The sequence below is a fragment of the Neofelis nebulosa genome, chromosome 4 (assembly GCF_028018385.1).
Source record: "Neofelis nebulosa isolate mNeoNeb1 chromosome 4, mNeoNeb1.pri, whole genome shotgun sequence".
Taxonomy (NCBI): Eukaryota; Metazoa; Chordata; class Mammalia; order Carnivora; family Felidae; genus Neofelis; species Neofelis nebulosa.
In genome coordinates this window covers 35,470,098-35,494,522 of record NC_080785.1, presented here as the reverse complement: position 1 = coordinate 35,494,522, position 24,425 = coordinate 35,470,098, and positions in this window count along the sequence as shown.

Genomic DNA, 24,425 nt, shown 5'->3' with positions numbered 1-24,425 from the left:
AACTGTGACTTCCTACGGTGTTTTGACTCAAAATGAATAAACACTTCTCTAAGGAGAAATAATTAAAAAAATACAATGAGTTACTGGAGATTTGAAAACAGATTCAATCCACACGCTGAAGTAGCAACCTCTCGAGATCCACATATAAGAACTATGCTATTCCCTCCAAATAGGAAGAATATTCATTAAATATTCAACTGTTTTATGGCAAAGCTACCATATGAAAATCACCATATTAGATGTAGAGGATCATGTAAATTCAAATTAAATATAATCCTATGCCAGAGAGAGCTTGTATCAAGTAAGTGAGCTAAGATATGTATGAGCTAAGATGGGTAGCCAGGCAGGATTATTATATTATTAACAGAAAGGGTTAAGTCTGAAAAGTGTAAATCAAAGATCCATTGCAGTTCAGAGTGGGGGGAGAGATAGACTCTTGTTGGGTGACTGCAGAAAAGCTTATATTCTAAGAAGGTATTCCTTAGGTTTAATTGGAAAGGAGAATAGAGTTTGGTAGAAAGAATACAAAAGATATTGGAGAAAGGTCTGAAGTCCAGTTTGGCTACTAGGGTAAGTCAAATAAGTGACCCTCAAAACGAGTACCACCTTAAACATGTGTCCGGGCACCTCGCTTGCCTCATTCATAGAGCTTAAATAAGTGGTCTTTTTCCAAAGCTCATACATTGTTCCATATTAAAACTAATGGCCCATCTGATGTAAAATGCATGCTTTTTCCATGAAAACTTACACTAACCTCCAAATGCAAAGCTAATGTACGTTGAGTTGCTCTAATTGAAGTACAAGTGGGCACTAGAGCCCAACCGTACCAGCTTAAGTCACTTTTCCTATTTTCAACACACTTACACATCCTGTCTTATTTCCTATCCTACCCATGCCAACTGCAGAAGAATTTGAAGAATTATGTTTGAAAAACTGCACGCTTTCATTAATATAGTCAACAGAATTTGAGCATCTAGAATGTCCTGGAAAATGTGCCATATGGTGATGACAGAATGTTGACTATAGGAGACATGACCCCGCCTCATGGTGCTGCTGATAGTATAGCTACAAATAAAGATCAGGTAAGGGCATGGTGAAAAATGGAGCCAAAAAGGAATCCTTGGGTCAGCGTATGGGAGAATTTGAATACTAAGCTAATGTAGTATGTTTAAGGTTGCTGGATTTCTTTCCTGCTTTCTCTTTCTTTCTTTCTTTCTTTCTTTCTTTCTTTCTTTCTTTGAGGACTGATGAGCTAAAGCTACCACTTAGGGATATTAATCTAAGGGTATAATATATAGGATGGATTATGGCAGAGAAAGGTGAAATTAAAAACTCTTGCAAATAGGAGACTATGAAAACAATCTAAGTGTGATATGTCTAAAATTCAGGTAGGGATAACAATGAAAAATAAGGATGAGTCGAAGCATATTTGACAAGTTGATTTTTATCAATGGTAATCTAATTGGTAGTGACTGACAGAATGCTGGGTTCAAAGACGAAGTGGATCATACACCGAAGCTAGAACTATAAAAACAGAAAAGTCAAAAGAATAAAAGAGTTGACTTTTTATTAGTTTTATATATAAGAAAGTTCTAATATCACCACCACCACCCCCCCCTTTTTATAGAAATATCCACTTCAGCTAGCATGAGACTAAACTTCAATTCTGGAAACTCTCAGGCATTCATCAATACTATTAAGGCATCAGTTGTCAGAGCAGGCCATTTATTCAGCCAATACCAAAATTATCCAGTACTTACTATGTTGCAGGCACTTTGCTTTGCTTTGACTGACTTGTCCATGAGGAGCACACTGTCCTCTGGGGAAGAGTAGCAGTTAGCAAAGCATAGTAACACAATGTGGGAAATCTATAACAGAGGAATAAAGTGTCATGGCTACATTAAAGAAGAGAATACTAACCCTGCCTAAGGGAATCCAGAAGGACTTCACTGAGGAAACAACATACACACCAGTCCTTGAAGGGTGAGCAGTAAGTAGTGTACCAGGCAAAAAACAACACACAAAAAAGGCTTTTGTTTTAATACATCAAGAGAGTAGCACCAAAATTATGGAAGCATGAAAGAGAACAGCATGTTTGGAGACTAATAAAAAGTTTTGTGCAGCTCAAATGTAATATATACAGTGCAGAATCTTAGAGAAAAGACTGGAAAGTTTAGTTGGGACCAAATCATAGAGGGCTTTGTGTGCTGTGCTAAGAAGGGAATTTTTTAAATCCCTGGAAGAAGTAGAGAATTAAATATTCTTGGGAAAGGTGTGATGATTATATTCTTTATATTAAAAACATACTGAGCCACATTATGTAGAAAGGATTGAATGTAAAAATAAAAGAAGCAGAGATCAGTAAAGTGCTATTATGTAGTTAAATCAAGAAAGGATGTGATTACTAATTAATCCAAATGAATACCAATAATCCAATTCCAACCCACACAAACCAGGACTCATAGTCTATCTTTCAAAGGAACAGTTTACACAGTAAGACAACAAGAAGGCTGAACACTGATTCTTGGTAATTTCAACATATATACAGGGTGCAACTGAGGAAAAAGAGCACTGAAGACGCACTTGAAAGGCCATTTGGAAATAAAAAAGGTGGTGGTGGGGGGTGGGGAACAAGAGGAAAGGTGAAAATAATGTCACAGTGACCAAGAGGAAAAGCATCTTAAGCATCTTTAAGGAGGAAAAAACAGTAAATAACATTAGAGACTGAAGAAGATCAAGTCAAATTAGACTAAAAATACTCATTGGATTTTTCTAAAATGAGGGTTTTTTTGGTAATCATTTTCCAGAGTGATTTGACTGACTATCCAAGGGCATGTGAACCTAAGTGAAATGATTTTTTAACATGGAAATATGAGTAAGACAAAGTAAAAGAAATTGGAGTAAAGTGTTGAAAATACAAAAGAAAATACAATTTACTTATAAAACTTCTTAGTGGCGTCTGGGTGGCTCAGTCAGTTAAGTGTCCAACTCTGGCTCAGATCATGATCCCACAGTTTGTGAGTTCAAGCCCTGCACTGGGCTCTCTGTTGTTGGTGCAGAGCCCACTTAGGATCATCTGTCGCCTTCTGTCTCTGCCCCTCTCCTGCTTGTGCACTCTCACTCTCACTCTCTCTCTCTCTCTCTCTCAAAAATGAGTAAACATTTAAATCTTCTTGTAGAGATGAAGATTCTTAGTGTGCAGACAGAGAATCAAAGGCAAAGGTCTTTACCTTTGCTTTTACCTTTACCTTTAAAGGTTTATCTAAACAAGAGAAACAAGAAAAGTGCCTGGCACATGCATGCCTATGTCTTGAATGAATGTTAGCAAGTTTAGGAGTAATGGTAAATTGAAGGCTTGTTCTACGTGTTTTTCTCGCAATGGTCGTATGTTCAAGATAATATGCTGAAAAAAGCAATAAAGGCATGGTAACAAATTTAAGGGCAATGATAAATGTTTGAGGTACTCTCTAAGGAGATTATAAATTTAGGTATCTTTAAAGAAATCAAGAAGTTCCTGAAGATGCAGAGGAAACTGGAAGTCTTGTATTTTATTGGAGGTTTATCTGTACTGGCCCTGTGATTTATTCTAATGTCACCAGCTGCCCACATACAGGAGGACAGAAAGTACATATCATTACAGGTAAAATGAGTATGCATCATTACAGGTAAGAGTACTTAGTACTTAGCGAAGAGTAACTTAGAGAAGTTAAGGGTATAGATGAGATGACAGTTAAAGTGACTGTCAATATGTCAATGGATAGAAAGACAAATTTAATCAGAGGAATTCAACTCATAAACTGGAAGCATACAGAAGAGTTGAGGCTTGGAGATCATAATAAGGATAAACAAAATATTTTGTTGGCATAATGCAAGAAGAGTAACGTTATGGTAAAAGACTGTGAACAAAGTAGGGTCTGGGTTTTAATAATGTGTGATAGAAAAATGAAACTATCCACAGGCAGTTATTTGTTCACATTTGTGACATTTGTTGGAACTCTCTCTATTACCATTAACATATTTTCCCCCACTGCCCCTATAAACTTCATCAAATAATGTGAATGCAAAGGAGAATATAGGATTCTCTAAATTTTTGATATAATCCAGATTCTGTCCAGTTATACATGATTCCCAGAAGAATCTGGAGTATTTATTCCCAGGACTGCAAATGGGTATTACTTATATTTAACTTTGTAGGGGAAAGGATTCTATACCAGAACTGTAATTTTGTATCTTCCTCCAAATGGATTTTGCCATTACTTCTGTACTCCCTATCTACAAACACAGAAAATAAAAATAATAAAATTAGTACATTTATGCTATAAGAGAAATGTGACTGACTTCATGAGAATATTACTTAAATAGATAGCATTCTGGGCTGGAAATCAGTTAATTTGCTTCTAGTGCTGGCTTTGCCAGGATATGTTCTCTGACCTTTGGTGGCTTACCAAACCTGTTGGGATCTGTTTCTTTATTCTTAAAATCAGTTATTTTATTAGCTTATCTTTAAAACTGCCTGTTTGTTTGAAAATTCCTCAGGTACACATTTGTTTTTAAAATTTTAATCACAGTTGATTTTTCATCAGTTTATGCTATGTATATTTTTTAAAAAGGGACCTTGTCAAGGTCCCTTTTCTTTTTTAAAAAATATACATAGTATTTTGGGGCATGTGGGTGGCTCAGTTGGTTAAGTTCTGACTTTTGATTTTGGTTCAGGTTATGATCTCATGGTTCATGAAATTGAGCCAGCATCGGAATCTGCACTGACAGCATGGAGCCTGCTTGGGATTCTCTCCCCACCCCCCCCCACCCCGTCAAAATAAATAAACTTTAAAATAATAACGATACATAAAAAAATATACATAGCATTTAAAATCTATGCTCCTTGAAGTTTTTCAATTTTTCTCATTTTATGTTTTGAGGCCATGTTATTAACAGTATGAAAGTTTTGATTATATCTTCCTGGTAAAGTGAATCTAATATCATTATTCATTGCTTCTCTTTATTGCTAGCAAGACCCTCTGCCCTAAAGTCTATTTTCTGAGATAATACAGAATGCTAACTTTCTTTTGGTTAATATTATATCTGTTGGTTAGTATTCTTTTTGTTACTATTAAGATGGTTGTATCTTTCAATTTGTTCTGCCAATTTTGTGTTTTAATGTCAGAATCTAGTCTGTTTATGTTTATTATAATAATTAGTAAATTTGAAAGTGTTTGTACCCTATTATGTTGGGATTTCTACTTCCTCTATTTTTCTATATATCATTTTTATCCTTACTTGCTTTTTTAAAAAATTTATACAGAATATTTTTGTTGTTGTTGTCATCTGCTTGTTTATCCATTAGTTTGGAAGTTACACACTATGTCTATACTATTAGAAGTCACCCAAGGGGCGCCTGGGTGGCGCAGTCGGTTAAGCGTCCGACTTCAGCCAGGTCACGATCTCGCGGCCCGTGAGTTCGAGCCCCGCGTCAGGCTCTGGGATGATGGCTCGGAGCCTGGAGCCTGTTTCCGATTCTGTGTCTCCCTCTCTCTCTGCCCCTCCCCCGTTCATGCTCTGTCTCTCTCTGTCACAAAAATAAATAAAAAACATTGAAAAAAAAAATTAAAAAAATAAAAAAATAAAAAAAAAAAAGAAGTCACCCAAAAATGTTAGGAAGCAAATTTACATGTCCAGAGTTAAAGAATATCCTCTCAGCTCAAACATTATGAAGACCTTAGAGTGTTTTTATTTCTAAACATGTTTTTATACATAATATTTAAATACCAACACTCAATATTCACAAATTGGATATTGTTACTACTGTTTTAGACCATCAGGTTTTATTTGGATTAATCTTATGCTTGCTATTTTCTCTAATTACCATTCTTCTATCACTCTCAGTCTTTCCTTGTTAATGAATTTTAAGTTATTCATGAAGCTCATCTTCTAAAACTTCTTTAGAGAGAGCTGTTGGCAGTAAGCTCTCTCAATTTTGCCCTATCTAAAAAAAAAAAAGTCTTTAATACACCCTTATTCTTTTTTTAACTCTTTTTTTAAGTTTATTTATTTATTTTTGAAAGAGGGAGAGCACACACACAAGCAGGGGAGGGGCAGAGAAAGAGGGAGAAAGAGAATCCCAAGCAGTCTCCGCACTATCAGCACAGAGCCCAACATGGGCTCAATCCCACAACTGTGACCTGAGCTGAAACCAAGAGTCAAATGCTTAACCAGCTGATCTGCCCAGGTGCCCCTATTTTACCTTTATTTTTATATTTACCCTAATTTTATAGGCTATATAATTCTATGTTGGAAATTATCTTTTCTCAGAATTTTGAAGATAATTATTCCACAGCTTTCTTGCTTCAACTGTTGAACTACTGCAGAGTCAGATACCAATCTAATTGTTATTCCTTTGCAATCCATCTTTGTTCTCAGTCAATATTTCTTTTCATCATAGTGAGTCATGAAGGTGATGCCTTTTGATGTATCCTTCTTGTGACTTAGGTAGGGTTTCAAATACGGTAATTTCACAAGAATCACCTCATTGGATATTGCCTGTCTCCCATTCATTCTATCCTCTATTTACAGAAATCAAATTACATACATCTTAAAATTTCTAACTCTATTCTGACTCTATTCTTCATGTCTTTTAGAATATTATTTTGTATTTCTCATTTCTTTATTTCACTGTATTGATTTCTGGACAATTTCTCCAGTTGCATCTTCCAATTTACTAATCCTCTCTTCACTTGTGGTTAATCTGCTATTTAATTAGCCCAATCATTTTATAATTTCACATATTGCATTTTTGTTGCTATGGTCTTTTACAAATTGCCTTGACAGCTGTGATACTGTTTTGCTCTTTACTCACATTTCTGATTTTGTTTATTTAAACATTTATTTTGTATTTTATATATAATGCAAATATGTACAAGTTTTACTGGCCTGATTTTACTGCTAACGGTTCAATTAGATCTCACTCATGGTAGCTGGGTTCTTTCTGTACATGCTTTATGATTTTTTTCCCTATGACCTCATATTTCTTGCAACTTTGTATGTGAAAAAAATGTGATATGTCTGGGTCTTTTGCTGATTCCAGATGCCTACAACCACAACTAACATAAAACCACTTTGAATTAAATTATGACCCTACACTTTTTGATGATACAAAGATAATGAAAACTGAAAATCTAAGCCCATGTATCTTGGAATTCTCAGTATGTGTAACTACCAATCCCTATAACCTAAGTCTGTCTATCTATCTATCTAAAAAGATAAAGATAAATAATTTTTATTAAAAATTTTAAGATTACCCACTGAATGTCTATCAGACTTATGGCCTTATATACAGATTTAAAGTCTTCTTCCTACCCTCACAGAGACCCTAGTCTTTGCTTTCAGTCCTTCTCCAATGAATCATTCAAATCAAAGCTTTAGGCTGCTGAAGATTGGTAAATATCCCACATGAGTTACAGGTTTTAGTTTACTTCCCTGGATTTGTCATTTCTTATTGTTTTTGGTCTCTAAGCATTTTCTTTTCTCTCTTGAAAGCTTGGGTTGGCCTCATGGCTCATATCATTGTCCCTTTATCTATAAAAGTCTGTTTATTTTTGCCCCTTATAAAAAATAAGACTTTAAAAATATGTCATAATCCTAGAGAAGAACACAGACAGGAACCTCTTTGACATTGGCTATAGCAACTTCTCAGTAGACATGTCTCCAGAAGTAAGAGAAACAAAACCAAAAATGAACTATTGGGACTTCATCAAGATAAAAAGCTTCTACACCGCAAAGGAAATAATCAACAAAACTAAAAGGCAACCTACATAATGGGAGAAGATATTTGCAAATGGTATTTGATAAAGGGTTAGCATCCAAAATCTATTCTAGAAACCAATAATCTAGTTAAGAATTGCACAGAAGACATGAAGACACATTTTTCCAAAGAAGACATACAGATGGCCAACAGACACGTGAAAATATGCTCAATATCACTCATCATCAAGGAAATACAAATCAAACTACAATGAGATATCACCTCCCATCTGTGAGAATGGCTAAAATTAACAATACAGGAAACAACAGATGTTGGTGAGGATACAGAGAAAGGGAAACCCTTTTGCACTGTTGGTGGGAATGCAAACTGGTGCTGCCACTCTGGAAACAGTATGGAGGTTCCTCAAAAAGTTAAAAATAGAACTACTCTAAAACCCAGTGATTGTACTACTAAGTATTTATCCAAAGAATACAAAAATATTGATTCAAAGGGACACATGCACACCAATGTTAATAGCAGCATTATCAATAATAGCCAAATTATGGGATAAGCTCCAATCTCCATCAACTGATGAGTGAATAAAGAAGATGTGATAGATAGATTGATAGATAGATAGATAGATAGATAGATAATCACACAAGAATATTATTTAGCCATCAAAAATAATGAAATCTTGCCATTTGCAACAATGTAGATGGAACTAGAGTGTATTATGCTAAGCAAAACAAGTCAGAGAAAAGCAAATACTATATGATTTGATTCATATGTGAAATTTAAGAAACAAAACAGATGAACATAGGGGAAGGGGCAGGGGAAAGAGAGGGAGGCAAACCATAAGAGACTCTTAACTATAGAGAATAAACTGAGAGCTGATGGAGGGGAGGTGGGCAGAGGATGATTAGTATTAAGGAGGGCATTTGTTGTGATGAGCACTGGATATTATTATATGTAAGTGATGAATCACTAAATTCTACTCCTGAAACCAATATTACACTATATGTTAACTAACTAAAATTTAAATAAAAACTTGAAGCAAAAATAAAATCACCATCTCAAATAAAAAAGAATTTTTATAAAAAAATAAAGAAATAAATATATTAATTTCTTCTATTATCTAAGTCACAGGTCAGCAAACAATGGTTTGTGGGTAAAATATATCCCACTGCCTATTTTTAAAAATAAAATTTTACAGGAACACAGCCACAATAATTCACTTATGTATTTTATGGCTACTTTTGTGCTATAACATCAAAATTGAATAGTTGTCAGAGACCATCTGACTCACATAGCTGAAAATATTTACTGTTTTCCTTTTATAGAGAAGCTTTTCTGACCCCTGATATAAATCATCAGCAACTGACTTCTTTTACAACAATATCATGAGCCTAATAAAACAGCAAAGTGTTATTTAATTTGTGCATTAATTTACTTATGCATGCATATATTCAATATAGTTATTTAATACCACTGCAATGGACTATAACTTCTTTGATGCCATGAGCTACATATCTAAAAGGTTTAAGTAGCAGATCCATCATAGAAATATATTTAATAAATGCCTTTGATGATGATGATGGTGATGGTGATGATGATATCCTGAATTCCCATAATTTTCTAATCCATGACAGATCTAAAAACAGATATCATTTTAGAGACTTAAATGTACTTGTCAAGTCATTTTGGAATGTGGTAAATCACCTTAATTGGGTACGTTTTGCCTCCAGGAATCTTAACTGCTTATGTTCTCTGACATTCTTACTGATAAAACTCATTCCCATAGATTAAAGCTATGAATGTTACTCACTTTTTAACATTATAGCTCTTATTACAGGGAAATATCTTTACTATTAGTATAATATCCCATGTCCTCCCACAAAAGAAGAAATACACATTTGCATAGAAACAATGCAATATTCTAGTGATAGCTCTTCACTACTTATTTTTAGAGTGTGTATAGCCTCAACTATTCTGGTCCACTCAGAAAAACAGAAATATACATATTATTTTTTTGAAAATGTTCTTTTTGAAAATGCTCCTGACAGAAGATGGGAGATACAGTCTGCAGAGTAAAAGAAATGGCTGAATAATAATAATAAAGAAAATACTGTCATAAGGGAAAAAGAGAAATACATTAGAAAACTTTATTCCTAGGATAGGGAACACAGTACTTGATGAGACAAGCCAGGAGTGAATGAGTAAATGGTATTTACTAGATAGAAGGAAGTGTCCAATAAAATGAATATAGAATACATGCAAAGTGTCCCTGATGGAAGGATAGTGTGCTGGATAGAAGGGACAGCTGGCATTTGTTGAAACACATGAGTGACATGTCCTAGAGAAAGAAGGAAAGTGCTGGGTGTAATGGCAGCTAGTGTAGAGAACACGGACAGCAGGTTTTCTGCAGAATAATGTTGTTCGTGGCTAGTAGTGATCTGCGAAAAATGTAAGTGAACAGTTTTGACAGAGCAGCATGTGATAGGGAATAAACTAACTAGAATATCTGGCTGCCATGCAACTGACTAAGGGAAAAATGTATGGGTACAAAACCAAGCTGTAATCTCTTCAGAAACCAAGCAGTAAGTCTGAGAAAGGAAAGAAGAAAAAAAAAAAAAAAGAACTATATTTTGAGACAGAAGTGAGTAGCACAGCATTTCAATTCAAGATTTGTATGACAATCTTTCATTTATGTTAGGAAAAAGCGTTGTAGAATGCTAATGAATAAGTTACAAAAATTTATAGTGGGAAAATACTTGGTCATTTGCTCATTTCACTGTTTAAACTATTTATTTCCTATTAGTGTGGCTGTCCTTAAGTAAAGAGCATTTACTGAATGAACTCCATGAACAGAGCACATGTAAAGGACTTAGTGGGGAGAGAGAGGTATAGTAGAGGTGATTCTGATTGTGAGGAACAAGTTTCTAGCTTAAATAAAGACTAAATTCAATGCACAGAACACTAAAAATACACCACATCGAATATATGTGCAGTGGTCCAACATAAACAAATTTCTTAATGTAAATAGAAATATGTCAGTTTCGCAAATGTTAAATGCCACATCAATATCGCCAAAAATATCCATGACTGCTGTTTTAAAGTGCCATTATAAAGCAAATAAAGTCAAGTAGCTCTGGGGGTTATTAATAATAGCTGTAGGATTTGGATTCTATAGACAAAGAAACATGAGATCTTCCCCAAGGATCATTATTATAGGAATCTCATTGTGTCCCAAACTTACCTATGTTTATTGACTGTCAAACCCTGATACAAGACTTATCTGTTTCAAATGGCTGTTCCTAAGTGGTCCTGAATGTTTGAAATGTTTGAAATATAATAGCTTTGTGAAATCTGTTTGTGATTTAACATTCTTACAATATATCTTATTATAGAGGCTATTATTTTCATAAATCCTATAAAACAATGAATAAATACTTGCAAGCAGGGTTTAATAGATGACATCAAAATGATTCAACACAGTATTTTTTTGAAAGTATGGTGAGATGCATAAGGAAGAGGCTCTCAGAAGTGCTGACAATACTACTGAAGCAGATTACCTTAAAAGAAAACACATATGGTTCCATTTTGTGCCTTCTCGCTCAACTAAATATGTTTAGAGGCATAAGCTTGCAACCTGCTGAGTGAATCCTATTTTATCCATATGAGGATTACAAAACTAAAGAGGAGACAGTTAAAATTATTCAGTTACTTTTTTATAATTCGAGATGAAAACATGAGCAAATACGTGGGCTTCCCTTTTCTTCCTATAGGTTTAGGCCCAAGAATTAATTTCTTTTCCTTCAATGAACTATCTGTTGACCCTCCTGATTCCCCAATCTCTATGACTCTCAGGCCTCCAAAATTCAATGCCATTTTGTTTGACCATAAGAATTCTTTAAATTGGGAAGGAGAACATTTTGGGTAAACAACAAGGAAATAGTAGCCAATTATCACTTCACTCTATCTACAATTTCCTTCATCCACATACTCTAACAGTGTCCATTCTGAGATATAACTCAACCCCCACTTCTCATTCCAGCCAGTTACTATCCTATCTTCCTTCTCTCTTTCATAAACTTTGTGAATGTCTTATCTATCCTCACTGTCTCTATTAGTTTGTACCCAAACTTTCCTTAAAACACTCCTATCTGGCTTTCCCTCAAAACAGTTCTGAAAAATAACTTTGGTTCAGTCATTAATTACTTCTACATTAAGCTTTTGTCCTCTCCATTTCTTGATTTCTCAGTTTTAGCACTGTTGATTATTCCCTTCTTAATACTTTTCCTTAGCTTCTGTGACATCCTAATTCCTGTTTGTTTGTGTGTTTGTTTGATTTATACCCAAGTGGAACTACTTCTTCAGCTCATCATTCAGGCTTTAAAGGTTGAGATTTCTCAAAGCTCCCTCTTAGAGTCTGTTATCTACTGGCACTGCATTTTTCATAAAGGTATCCTGATCCATTACACTGGCTTCAATTATTATCTATAGTCACATAATTTATACATCAGTAGCCTAGGCTTCTCCTTTGACCTGTAGACTAAGCCCCCTGCCTACTCATATTGCTTCCTCCATGACTTGAAAATTTCAGAATAGGTCTAAAAATAACCCACACCTCCTCCATCCTGGTGTATGGCCCCTCTCTCCTTTAAGTTGTGCAAACACAGGAGTAAGCCTTGACTCCTCCTCTCTCCACATCCAAATCTAAAGAATCTTTAAGATTTGTCAACTTCATCTCCTATATGTCTCTAGAATCCATCCATTTCTCTACAGCTTCACCACCATTACTCATTCCAGGTGTTTCCTCCACTGTAGCTCAAAAAAAATTATTGAATTCTGTTCTTCTTTTCTCAGCATTCATCATCTGTTATTAAGGTGAACAAGTGGGATGAGTACCTAACAAGAGTTATTGCCACCAATTGTTCTCTAGTCCAGAAAATCATCTACAATGCTCTCAAAGTTACTGTCCTTATTTTTTTAATTTTTAAAAAGATTACAAAAGAATATTGTTGTGTAATAACTTGTTTGATGACAGTTACCAATAGAAAAAAACTCGAATTCCCTATCTTAACTGTGACTCCCACAATTTATTCCCAACCTTTCTCCAACTTCATTTCAGAATATTCTCCAACCTCATCAACTCTAATTGCAAGCCAGAGTAAAGTTCCTTGTCACCTTTCCCTGGGCTTACCTATTTCTTTTATGATTCTTCAGGCTTTTATATTGGATGATTTTTCTGTCTCATACACTCCTCTCTATTCTTCCAGACAGAAGTCAAATATTACTTATAGCCGTCTTTGACTGCTTCAGATATAATTCTTAATCTTCTGTACTTCTTTACCTCTAGATCCATATATCCGTTTTAGTAGGTACCATGCAATATTTTCAAATCTCTGTTTAATAGATATATCCTCCCAAGAAGACTATGTGCTTTGCGATGGCAAGTGTTGTTTTAGTTATCTTTTGGTGCTTATCACACATAATAGGTGTTCAACAAAAGCTTTAAGCTGAAGTATTAGACTATAAAATCACAAGACATAAATAAAGTTTTAATAGAATATTTAAGTAGGAATGTTGTTATATGTGTATTTGATGCCTGGTTAAATTAAAAGCAAGATCACATGTAGGGAAATATAATTGAGATGCCAAAACCAACACCATGGAGGAAAGTAGGTGTGGGGGTGACCAGCATAAATAGATAGATACTGACTTAGCATAAATAGAAAGAATGACTTAAGCCTATTGTACCAGAAATAACTCAATGGTTAAAAAAAGATTAAAAGAAGTATATATGTACATTTGTTAAGGTACGTTCTGGTGGGCAATATTTTGGAGTGACCTCTTTTGAAAGTCAAGAATGTAATTTCCTGGTCCCTTACCTGGTTCTAAGTGACTTTAGTCAAACAATTCCATTGTTTCAGATATATTAAGGTCCAGACCACAAATTCTTTAGTTTCTTTTTCATTTTTTAATACCCTACAGGTCTCCCTTCCTTCCTCCAGAGCCCCAGAGCTCCTTTCAGGCATATTAAACTGTTTGCATATCTATTAATGCTCCATATTCTTTTTTAAATTTGCACTTCTTTTTTGCACGTACTTTTCCTCTGCCTGAAATACTCTTCCCTCTTCCTCTTACTTATGATTAAAGTGTCAACTTAGCTTCTTACACATCCAGAAACTTACCATAATTTTGCAAATTAAGTTAGATGTCCCTTTATGTCTGACCAGAGTAGCTGCTATGTCTTCATGTCATAGCACATATTACATTACTGTGCAATTGCCCATTTATCTGTATCCTTCTCTAGATTATAAATGGAAGGATAAGTACTATATATCTTAATTGTAAGTGCCTCCCTAATGCTCAGAACTCTCCCTGGAACCTAGTAGGAGCTCAATAAATATGTGTTGAATGATTACCTAGGCTTCTTCAGAGAACATCTTTCTCCATAATACCATGTTCTGTTACCAACATGTTATTTCTCTCTGCTTGTGCTAACAAGCTGAGCAGGAAGAGGCTAGACATAATTTCATTCTGTTCTCCACATTTAATTATTGGGACTATATTCTCTTGCAAAACCAGACATCTCGGTCATGGCATTTTACGTACTTTGATCACTGAAGTTACTGACCCTGCTCACCTTTCCTTTGACATCACAATTCCCAGATTTTTGACCTGCCAAGGTCATGGATATCACTGGTTTCCTGACCCTTGCTTTGATTTTATGGTTTCTGGCTTGTCAGCATGCTGCCAAGAACAGAGAGTCCACATTATTTGGTTACTGCTTTGACCTCAGGTCTTCTGGGTGCTTGGCTAATTCCTGATTTATAGCAATCTCAGAAATCTTCATTCCCAGTTTCATCATCTCAAACCCAAGCCTCAGTCCAGATTCCTGTTGGTTCCAGGCAATGATCTGACAAAACCTGACTTAGGTCCTCTTGGAAAAATGACTCAAAAAACTGGTACCTACAAATAATTAATAAAATCCACAGAATATTGAAGGCTGAAGAATGGCTTACCTAATGTAAAAAGTGTTAAGATGTTTACTAGTCTTGTATTATGATGTAAAATGGAACTAGAGCAAATTAATATTGTTTTTCTACATATGAATTTATGAGAGATAAAAATAACATGTATTGTCAGAATTATGTGGGTATTACAAAGGAAAATATTATTATTTTAACTATGAATATTGGATTATTACATTATTAGTAGCAGTAGATTAAGTATACTGTTTTATTTAGTTTGGTATGAAATTATAGGTGGGATATATGATGCATATTTGGAAACATGAGGTGTAAAGGATGGTAGGTATTTTGCCCTGAAACTATGTACCCAAGTTTGTAAGCCCTAGCTGAAGTTGTAAAAGGTGTGCAAGCTGGCAAAAAAAAAAAAAAAAAGGCAGAAATACATAATCATGATACATAAGAAGATATTTAAGATCGAGACAGAAACAGGGAAGGGACCCACAACCAATGAGAAAAGAGAATACTAATGTCCATTGAGGAAATTTCTATTCCCCTCTATTCCTGCAAGGGGAGTTTGAAGAGGATAAGATAGATAATAATATGTAAGACTACAAGGAAGTACACACGTTTGATATTTCATGACAGAGACAGCGTGAGGGAAACTGAGTTGTATGCATAGATCCTTTTGCCTTAGGATTGCAATTACCTATAGCAATGTTACAAAGCTGGCTCCCTTGGTCCAAGAAAAACAAATATGAAAAAAAAAAATGGGTGGGGGTTGCATGTATGTTTTCCTGAGAGAGCATTTCTACCATCATTATTTTTTTTTCTTCATACATTATCCCCTAACTTTTGGACACAATGACTCCCTGGAAAAGTGGCCTGGACTGTCTTCTACTTATGTTTAGTTCATACATTTATTTTTGTCATGGAGAATTTTAGGGCCATGTCAAAATTTAGGCAATATGTACTGAAGATACATTGACAATCAGAATTGGGACAGCTAAGATTCTTAGGGAATATTCAAAGATGATACTGCTTTGGAAAAATTACATTGTAATACTTTGAAATCCCCATTAAAATACAAAAACATGAAATACATTTAATTTGCTATACTAACCATCACTATAGAAACTGCCCAAAGCAGAGAGTTCATCCAAAATCTGTCACTGAAAAGTAGGTGGTAAGTGAACATTACTCCCCAACACCTCCAAGTCAGTATGAACTGACAGCTAACAAACTGCATTTTAGATGCAATTTCTTGCCATAATATAAATTTTCTTTGAACCAAAATATAAGGCACAGAATAAAGCTGGTCACCACATGATTTCACAAGAAGGGCACTATTTCTGAGATCCTTAAACTTAATATTCATTTGTACTTATAACTTCAGTGGTACTTTTGGTATCTTTATAAAAGGATCTTTATAATATATAAAGATGTGTACTTTTCAGTATAAAATGGTTATGTTTTTCTTACTAAGTCATATAGCTTTTTACTATAATTATGCAGTATAATAAAGACAACTGATTTTTGGCAGTTCTTAAAGTCCTAAATTAAAGTTAGGATTCCATTATAATTTTCAATGCTTGCCATTACCCCCAAAGTATGCAGAAAAAGGAACTGAACAACAACAAATAGCAATTAAATACCACCTTTTTATGTTCTATCTCTTTACTTATTTCCCTCCCTGCAAAAGAAAATGAATGAGTGAATACATACATACATACAACATACAATTAGGCTCCCTCTGTGGTGTATTCCTTTGAAAAATGCTCTGGACTTCTGACCAAAACATGTACATGCACAATCTCCTTACCACACCTCAAGACTAAAATACATGCATGCACATGTGCCCCCCCACCCCACCACACACACCCTACTGCCCTATTTTTTTTTTCACAATTCTTCAATCAGGGGTCTTTATGTATTTTTTTATCATTTTATTTGGGGTCATTTTTATCAGTGGGCCAAATAAATCTCAAGTAAATTCTTCACGATCTCTATTACCAAATCCATTTAAAAATTCAGTAGAACATCTATAACTACTTGTCATAAATATGTATGTATGGTAGGACATGTATGGTTGCTTTTGTAAATATGTATGCATACACACACCCACACCAGCATAGAAATAACCAAGCTAAGTAGCATTGCTATTTATTTAGAAAAACTTCCACAAAATGTATAAAGATAGAAACTTCAGAAGTAATAATCACAGGGGCACCTGGGTGGCTCAGTCGGTTAAGTGTCCAACTTCGGCTCAGGTCATGATCTCATGGTTTGTGAGTTGGAGCCCTGCATCAGGCTCTGTGCTGACAGTTCAGAGCCTGGAGCCTGCTTTGGATTCTCCCTCTCTCTCTGCCCCTCCCCACTCACGCTATGTCTCTCCTTCTCAAAAATAAATAAAACGTTAAAAAAATTTTAAAGAAGTAATAATCACGTTTTAAATTAGTTAAGTTTATGATGAATGAACACAAACTCAAGTCACATTTCTGCAGTTGTAATCAGCAAATTATTGAGGATATAATTCTCTCTCCAGAGTCAGTATAGGCATTTCTTGACTCAGAGAATTGAGGCTCTTTCAAGGAAGTAACACATAGAAATTATAGGAGTTCTAAGCATTATAATCCAGAAATAGTTGAATATATAATAAATGAAGAGTAAGTACAGTCCATATAATGAGTATATAACTTGACATACTAACAAAAACCTCTTGTCGAGGATTAGACCCTACTTAGCCTATTAAAAAATAAATGAGTTATTGCATTTCTATTTATTGGCAATGGAAAAACTGTACAAGAACTGAGAGAGTTAATGGAAAATTAATAATAAAAAAGGGAAAAAATGATAAAAGTAGTGTGTTGGATGAGATATAGGGTCATAGACATTTATATAGTCAAGAGAGGAGAAGATTGAAGGGGATTTGATCACAGTCTATAAATACCTTACAAGTATCTGTATAAATGAAAGAATGTGATTATTCAAAAGCATCAGAAGATGGGAGGACAAGGAGCACTGATCTGAAACTAAAGAAGAAAATGTTTCAGCCTTATATTATATTAAGAAATACTTTGCAACAGTAAGAGGATTTGGCATTAGAAATAAAAACCAAGGACAATACATAAAGTTTAGAGAACGCCTGAAAATGAGGTACCTATGAGTACAGAGAATAAATCAGAAATGATGAAGGGAAGAATGGAAAACAGTGAAGCTCACAGGATCAGAAGATACACTTGTTCATGATGTGTGAAATATGTTAGCTGCTGGTCTGTTATGCATGATTCTCCATTAAGTCTCATCCTAGGAAACTATACCAAAACTGGGAAAGCAGTTTATATAAATGAAAAAATTTAACCTGTCCTTTAATCAACTATTCTACTATGATACTCAATTATTTCCAGTTTTGGGCTATGTTCTTGCGTTTGATAAAGAGCAATGCATTTACGTGCTGATAGCTAGAGTTCATGACAATAGATTACACATAGAGATATACACATAGCATACTCTTTATAATTGCCTTAATTATACAGGCTCAGAACCTCTCCTAAAGAAAGTTAAAGAATAATAACAACAATAATAGTGAGATCACTAAAACAAATACATATCTTTCTATAATACTTTTCCATCTAAGAAAAAAGGAAAACCTGTATGTCTCCTTTCCTGAAAAACACATTAGCATAGGGGTGCCTGGATGGCTCAGTCGGTTAAGTGTCGTCGGTATCTTTGATTTCTATTCAGGTCATATTCTCACAGTTCTTGAGATGGACTGTCAGCCCAGAGCCTGCTTCAGATTCTTTCCCTCTCTCTCTGTCCCTCCCCAAGTCTCTCTCTCCCTCTCTCAAAATAAAAATAAACTTTTTAAAAAAGACATTAGAGGAGCACCTGGGTGGCTCAGTCGGTAAGCATCCGACTTCAGCTTGGGTCATGATCTCGCAGTTCGTGGGTTTGAGCACTGCATTGGGCTCTATCCTGACAGCTCAGAGCCTGGAGCCTGCTTCAGATTCTGTGTCTCCCTCTCTCTCTCTGCTCCTCCCCCACTCACACTCTGTCTCTCTCCCAAAAATAAACATTAAAAAAATGTTTTTAAGACATTAGTATAAAAATAAATGTATATTCTCTAAATAATGAAAAATCCATCAATGTTGCTTTTAATCATTTGTTTTTTTCATTGTTCAAATTTAGATTTTACTTTCTTCCTTCATTCTTTCCTCTTATGAGTGGACCTTCTATCATCTTATCAAAAGCTTTGAACTTTTTTAAGAGAGGTGCTTTAAGGAGTAAGAAGAAGCTTGCTGCTTCCTAGGTGCAGGGTATAGTTGACGACGAACAAAGGAATTACTGCAAACAAGGAAGTGTTTAGCTGAAGTTAAATGAAAGGAATTTGCTGTGGTCCCAATTCATTAATTCCCTCACTTTAAAACAGACAAAAAAAGGAAATACATGTAAAAAAATTCTGATCATCTTCTATGTATCAAGAGATCAACTAAGTAGATCTAAGAGTATGGGAAAATTCTGGGGTGCCTGGATGGTTGAGTGTCCAACTTTGGCTCATGTCATGATCTCACAGCTAGTGAGGTGGAGCCCCAGGTTGGGGGCTGTGCTGACAGCTCAGAGCCTGGAGCTTGCTTTGGATTCTGTGTCTCCCTCTCTCTCTGTCCCTCCCCAGCTCATGCTCAGCCTCTCAAAAATAAACATTTAAACAAATTAAAAAAAAAGAGTATGGGAAAATTCTATATAAAGATGATTTTGATCCAATCAAAGGCATTTGGCCTGATGTGTTTCACTTCCTTAGTTTCTTGTAATTACTTCGTAATGATCAATACATTGCAGGTGGAGAAAGTGGAAGTTTTTAACAGGTGAAAACTGGCTGTCTAGGAGTTCATGATAGGGTGAGGAATCTATAGGACACTAGTCCTTATACTGTTGACAAGGATGACTATATAAAAAGGCTGGATAGAAAAGTAAGTGGAGCCAGAAAGGGATGATATCCTTAGAGAGCAGAGAATATTTAATAAGAGCACATGATAATGAAAAAAGCAGATTCAGAAGGTATTAAAAATTGGAGAAGGTAGAAATCACAGAGATGATAAGCAGAAGAAAGATTTCAGAAATGTGAAATTGTAGAATTTATAATCTGAAATCAGAATGGAGTGGTCACTGGGTTTTGTGTCACTGGGAATGGAAATGCTAGTTAGTGATTGTCAGCAAGGAAGCCAAAAGCTCTTAGTTGGTGAGATAAAGTATTTTAATAATTGAGATCTTAGAGTTATGTGGATTTTTATATATTTTACGAATCATAAACAAAATAGAAAATATATTAATTTAGATGTTCAAGTGCAAGTAATTTCATTTGACTTTTATATTAAGAGCATTATAGACCAAGTTCACCAAATTAAATTTAATTCATTCTTTTGTCAAATATTCTTTTGTAGCACATGATTAGAACAATTAGAACACTTGATTATTAAATTTCACTGTCTTAGGCTTAACATCAAAACATGACAATGTCTAAAAATGAATAAAAGAGCTAGAATATAAAGAGGGATACAGAATATGTAATCTTACTGTATTAGCTCCTATGACTTCTCTTTTTTGTTCCTACTAAAATATATATATTGCTTTGATGACTGATGAGATAGCACAATTTCAAATTTTTCCTCTCTTCTTCCCTTCCCTCCCTCCTTCTCTCATTTCTCTTAATCATCTAATTTAAAATGTTACTTAATAAGCTTAAATCAATTATGTGCCCCATACTTAAGACTGGCCTATAATATTATTTCTTAAATCACACATTTTAGAAGACTTCAGGACCTAACTAATGGAATTCTTGAAAAACCTATCAAAGTGTTTCAGAACATAAGAAATATATCAATGGGACAGAAACAGTTCTTCATTATGCTTTACACACAATTTTGCTCAACTGCTTATTTTAATTAGAGCAGAACTCTAGCTTCTGCTCATTGGTTTAGCATGAGCAATAAAATGAAGTTTATTTAATTTTCTAAAATAAGTAAAGCAGAGTAAAGTTAATTAAAAGTTAATTACAGAATAATGAATCATCTACCCTTGCTGTGCTAGTGTTGCCCAGATGATTAGATGCTGTCCTTCCTGAATACACTTCCATTCCCTTAAGCTGAGTATTCACTTCATTCAGTATAAGGATTTTCATTTGTGTAGTTGAAAAGTTTATGTTGCCTTCTTCTAAAGCTGTCTTTTTAGGAAATAAACTCAGACATAGAGGTACGTACACACACCTTCCTAGTTTCTCTTTTTATATGCTTTCCCCAGGCATAATTTTCATTTAGACTTCTGATTGCCTTTTAAATTTGACAGAATATACCTATAAAATTCGTTAGTAATTGTTTCATTTCCCAGCATGGCATGTGTAGTTAACCTTGAAAGACGGATTGGGCGTTAACTGTAGTGAACCCAACCTTTGCCAGTATCACAAAGGTCACGGATCTGTTCTCTCTAGCCCTGCGTCTTCAAATAGAAGGTTTTGTACATATTGGAATTAGAATGCTTTTACTGCTCATTAATTCATCATTAAAATGATGTTAACTAATCATTCTCTATAAGGCTCTGGTGTACAGATTTTCTGGCTTGAATTGCTGTAGCTTGGCTCCCAGCCACTTATAACTTGCTGAAAACAGTGCCATTCATGTTTTTGGTAGATTTAAATCTTTTGTGAAATTGTATCGTAAGTAGCAGGTCTTATAAATTGCACTGGAAATATAGTATGGCTTATACTGAGAGTATCTTAATTTTTATGAATGGATATATCCATGGAAATACTTGAATTTCAATTTCAATTTGGCAGCAGGCTTCTCATAGTATAAGGAATAATGTAAAATGAATATTATGTCCTCACCCCAATTATGTGTCTTGCATCTTGACATCATAAATACTAAGGCACTGTAGCAAATATTGCCACTTAAAATAGGGAAAGAAATGAATTGGTGTACTTAGGGTATTTACTGATGATATGTCCAGTCTATGGGAAAAGCTGCAAACTATTAATTTTGTAAAATTATATGAGATTGGATACAAGTGTGTTATGCAGTAACTACAAACAACTGAGTTGTTGAACCTCATCCATAATCCATAATTTTTCAACCCTCTGCTAACAGATATATCTAGAAGCATTCATTTCCCCACATGTTTTTAATCAGATGTTAGATAATAAGGAAACAGGTAGAAAAGATCCAAAAATAAAGTTTCAAGAGGATCTTTTGCATGGGGACTGTGAGAAGTTGCAAGACAGGGTGTGTTCCTGCTTTCACAACTTCCTACTTGTCATGCCTTTATCTTCACTATTCTAAAGCTTTCTCTCATTCTTCTTTTGCCCCTGCCTTTCTATTCTAGTTATGTGTGCAACTTCACTCATATCCTAATTTTCTGGTTCTCAATTTTCCAAGCTTTAAAATGATGAGTATAAAGACTCAATAAATAAACAAATCGTCTTTCACTTTAGAAATGCTGACTTCTATTTTAAATATCATTTTCAAATGTGGATCCAAAAATTCGTATTCATATCCATTTCACAAACACAGATATTGGCTGTTCTTTTCATTTGCTTATGAAAAATATGCCAAATTAGGAAAGCACAATTTTATAAGGTGAGTTGTTCATTTATTTATTTTTCTTGGCTTTAAAATTTTATGATAATGTTATTTAGTATCTATGTGATTCAGACACCTTTACTTAATAATACTTGAAATTCTTCATAAAGAAAAATAAAATAATTCAACCCATACTATAAATTATAGGTATTTCACCATAAGCAGAAGTAAACAGTATACACTCAATAATGGAAATTCCTTCTTTTGGCTTTTTGGTTAGAAAGGGAAATGGTCAAATCAATGCCAAAATATTCTGTGTTTTTTTTTTAAGTTTATTTATTGTTGAGAGAGAGAGAGAGAGAGAGAGAGACAGAGAATGAATGGGGGGAGGGGCAGACAGAGAGGGAAGCACAGAATCGGAAGCAGGCTCCAGGCTCTGAGCTGTCAGCACAGAGCCCAACCTGGGGCTCTAACTCACAAACCATGACATCATGACCTGATACAAAGTCAAAGGCTTAAATGACTGAGCCACTCAGGTGCCCCACTAAGTCTTTTAAATTTTTTTTAATTTTTTTTTTTTTAGTTTTATTTATTTTTGAGAGGGACAAAGTGTAAGCAGGGGAGGGGCACAGAGAGAGGCAGAGAGAGAATCTCAAGTAGGCTCCACAATGTCAGTGCAAGGCTAAAATTCATGAACCATGAGATCATGACCTGAGCTGAAATCAAGAGTCAGACGCTTAACTGACTGAGCCATCCAGGTGCCCCAAATATGCTAAGTTTTTATAAACAGCTTCATAGTGTCTTCACTGCTGGAGCAGAACTAGGTTTCAAGTGTTTCATTCTCCACAGAGACAAGTTTGTGATTAAAGACTATAGTCTTAACAATCACAAATCATTTCTATAAGAACCCAAAAGAGAAAAACAGATTATAAAGCATCCTACAAATATAAAGATCTATTGTTTTGTGTTATTACCTTTTACTATAACCAATTTGTACATTTACTTAGAGTTCAAGTTCTATTATTTTTATGTGATTACTCCAGTTAATGAATACACAAACATACAGTTGATATGTCAAGATCATCCAGTTAATTTATAATTTAGCACAAAATATGACTGGCAGGTAGTGCCATAAAACATTTAATTTCTTTGCATTGAATCATACACATCACCTATTTTAACAATAATACAGTATATAAATATGTTCATAAGAATTTTTTATATATTGAACTAATTATTTTTTGATATTTTTGAGCTTTTACTGAATCAAAAGTTTAAACATTATAAGCAGTATAAAAATAGCAGCACCACGTAGGAATTATGAGAAATCACAGAGGAAATAATAAGGCAGCAAGTGCTCACACAGATAAGGGTCAGAGTGTATTTCAAATATATATATATATATATATATGTGTGTGTGTGTGTGTGTGTGTATATATGTATTAAACAAATATCTGTGTATAAAATAATAGTATAAATATACGTATTAAATTAAACACATGCAACATGTATTAGAACACCTAGTTTATAATAATTATTAACCATATAGAGTGAGAAACAAGCAAATAAGTAACTAAATTTTAAGACAATTAGTACAGTAGGGCAGGATGTATTTCCTGTATATATAAAATAAGTGAATGATGGGAGATCAATGGACATAATATGTTCATTAACATTTTTCTCCGCTTCACAGAAAATTTCTGCTCAGTATACTATAAGAAAACAAAAACTATGCAAAATGAGTCTCAAATGTCTTTAACACTGCCAGCTAAATTAATCTCTGAAGGAAAATATAAATTCATAAACCACTGCCAATCTGAGAATGTTGTTTAGGGACCTGTGCAACACAGTAACACACTGAGCAGACTGACAATACAGTCCTTCTCTAATGCAGTATTTGCAGAAAGAAAAAAACTTTTTGCTGGATTCATTACCCAAGATTGAGATTCCTGCTTTTAGAACCCAAAGAAGACTCTGTGCTGCCTGTTGATCTCCAATGCTGCTTGAGATAAGAGAGGCAGGATGGTAGCACTTCTAAAAGGGACAAGGAAAACCAATGACTCAATTATAAGAACAGCATATTTGCTACAAGTTGGTCTACTCTGAAGCCAGGCTACTGGCTACTTCACTTACTATCACTCCCCT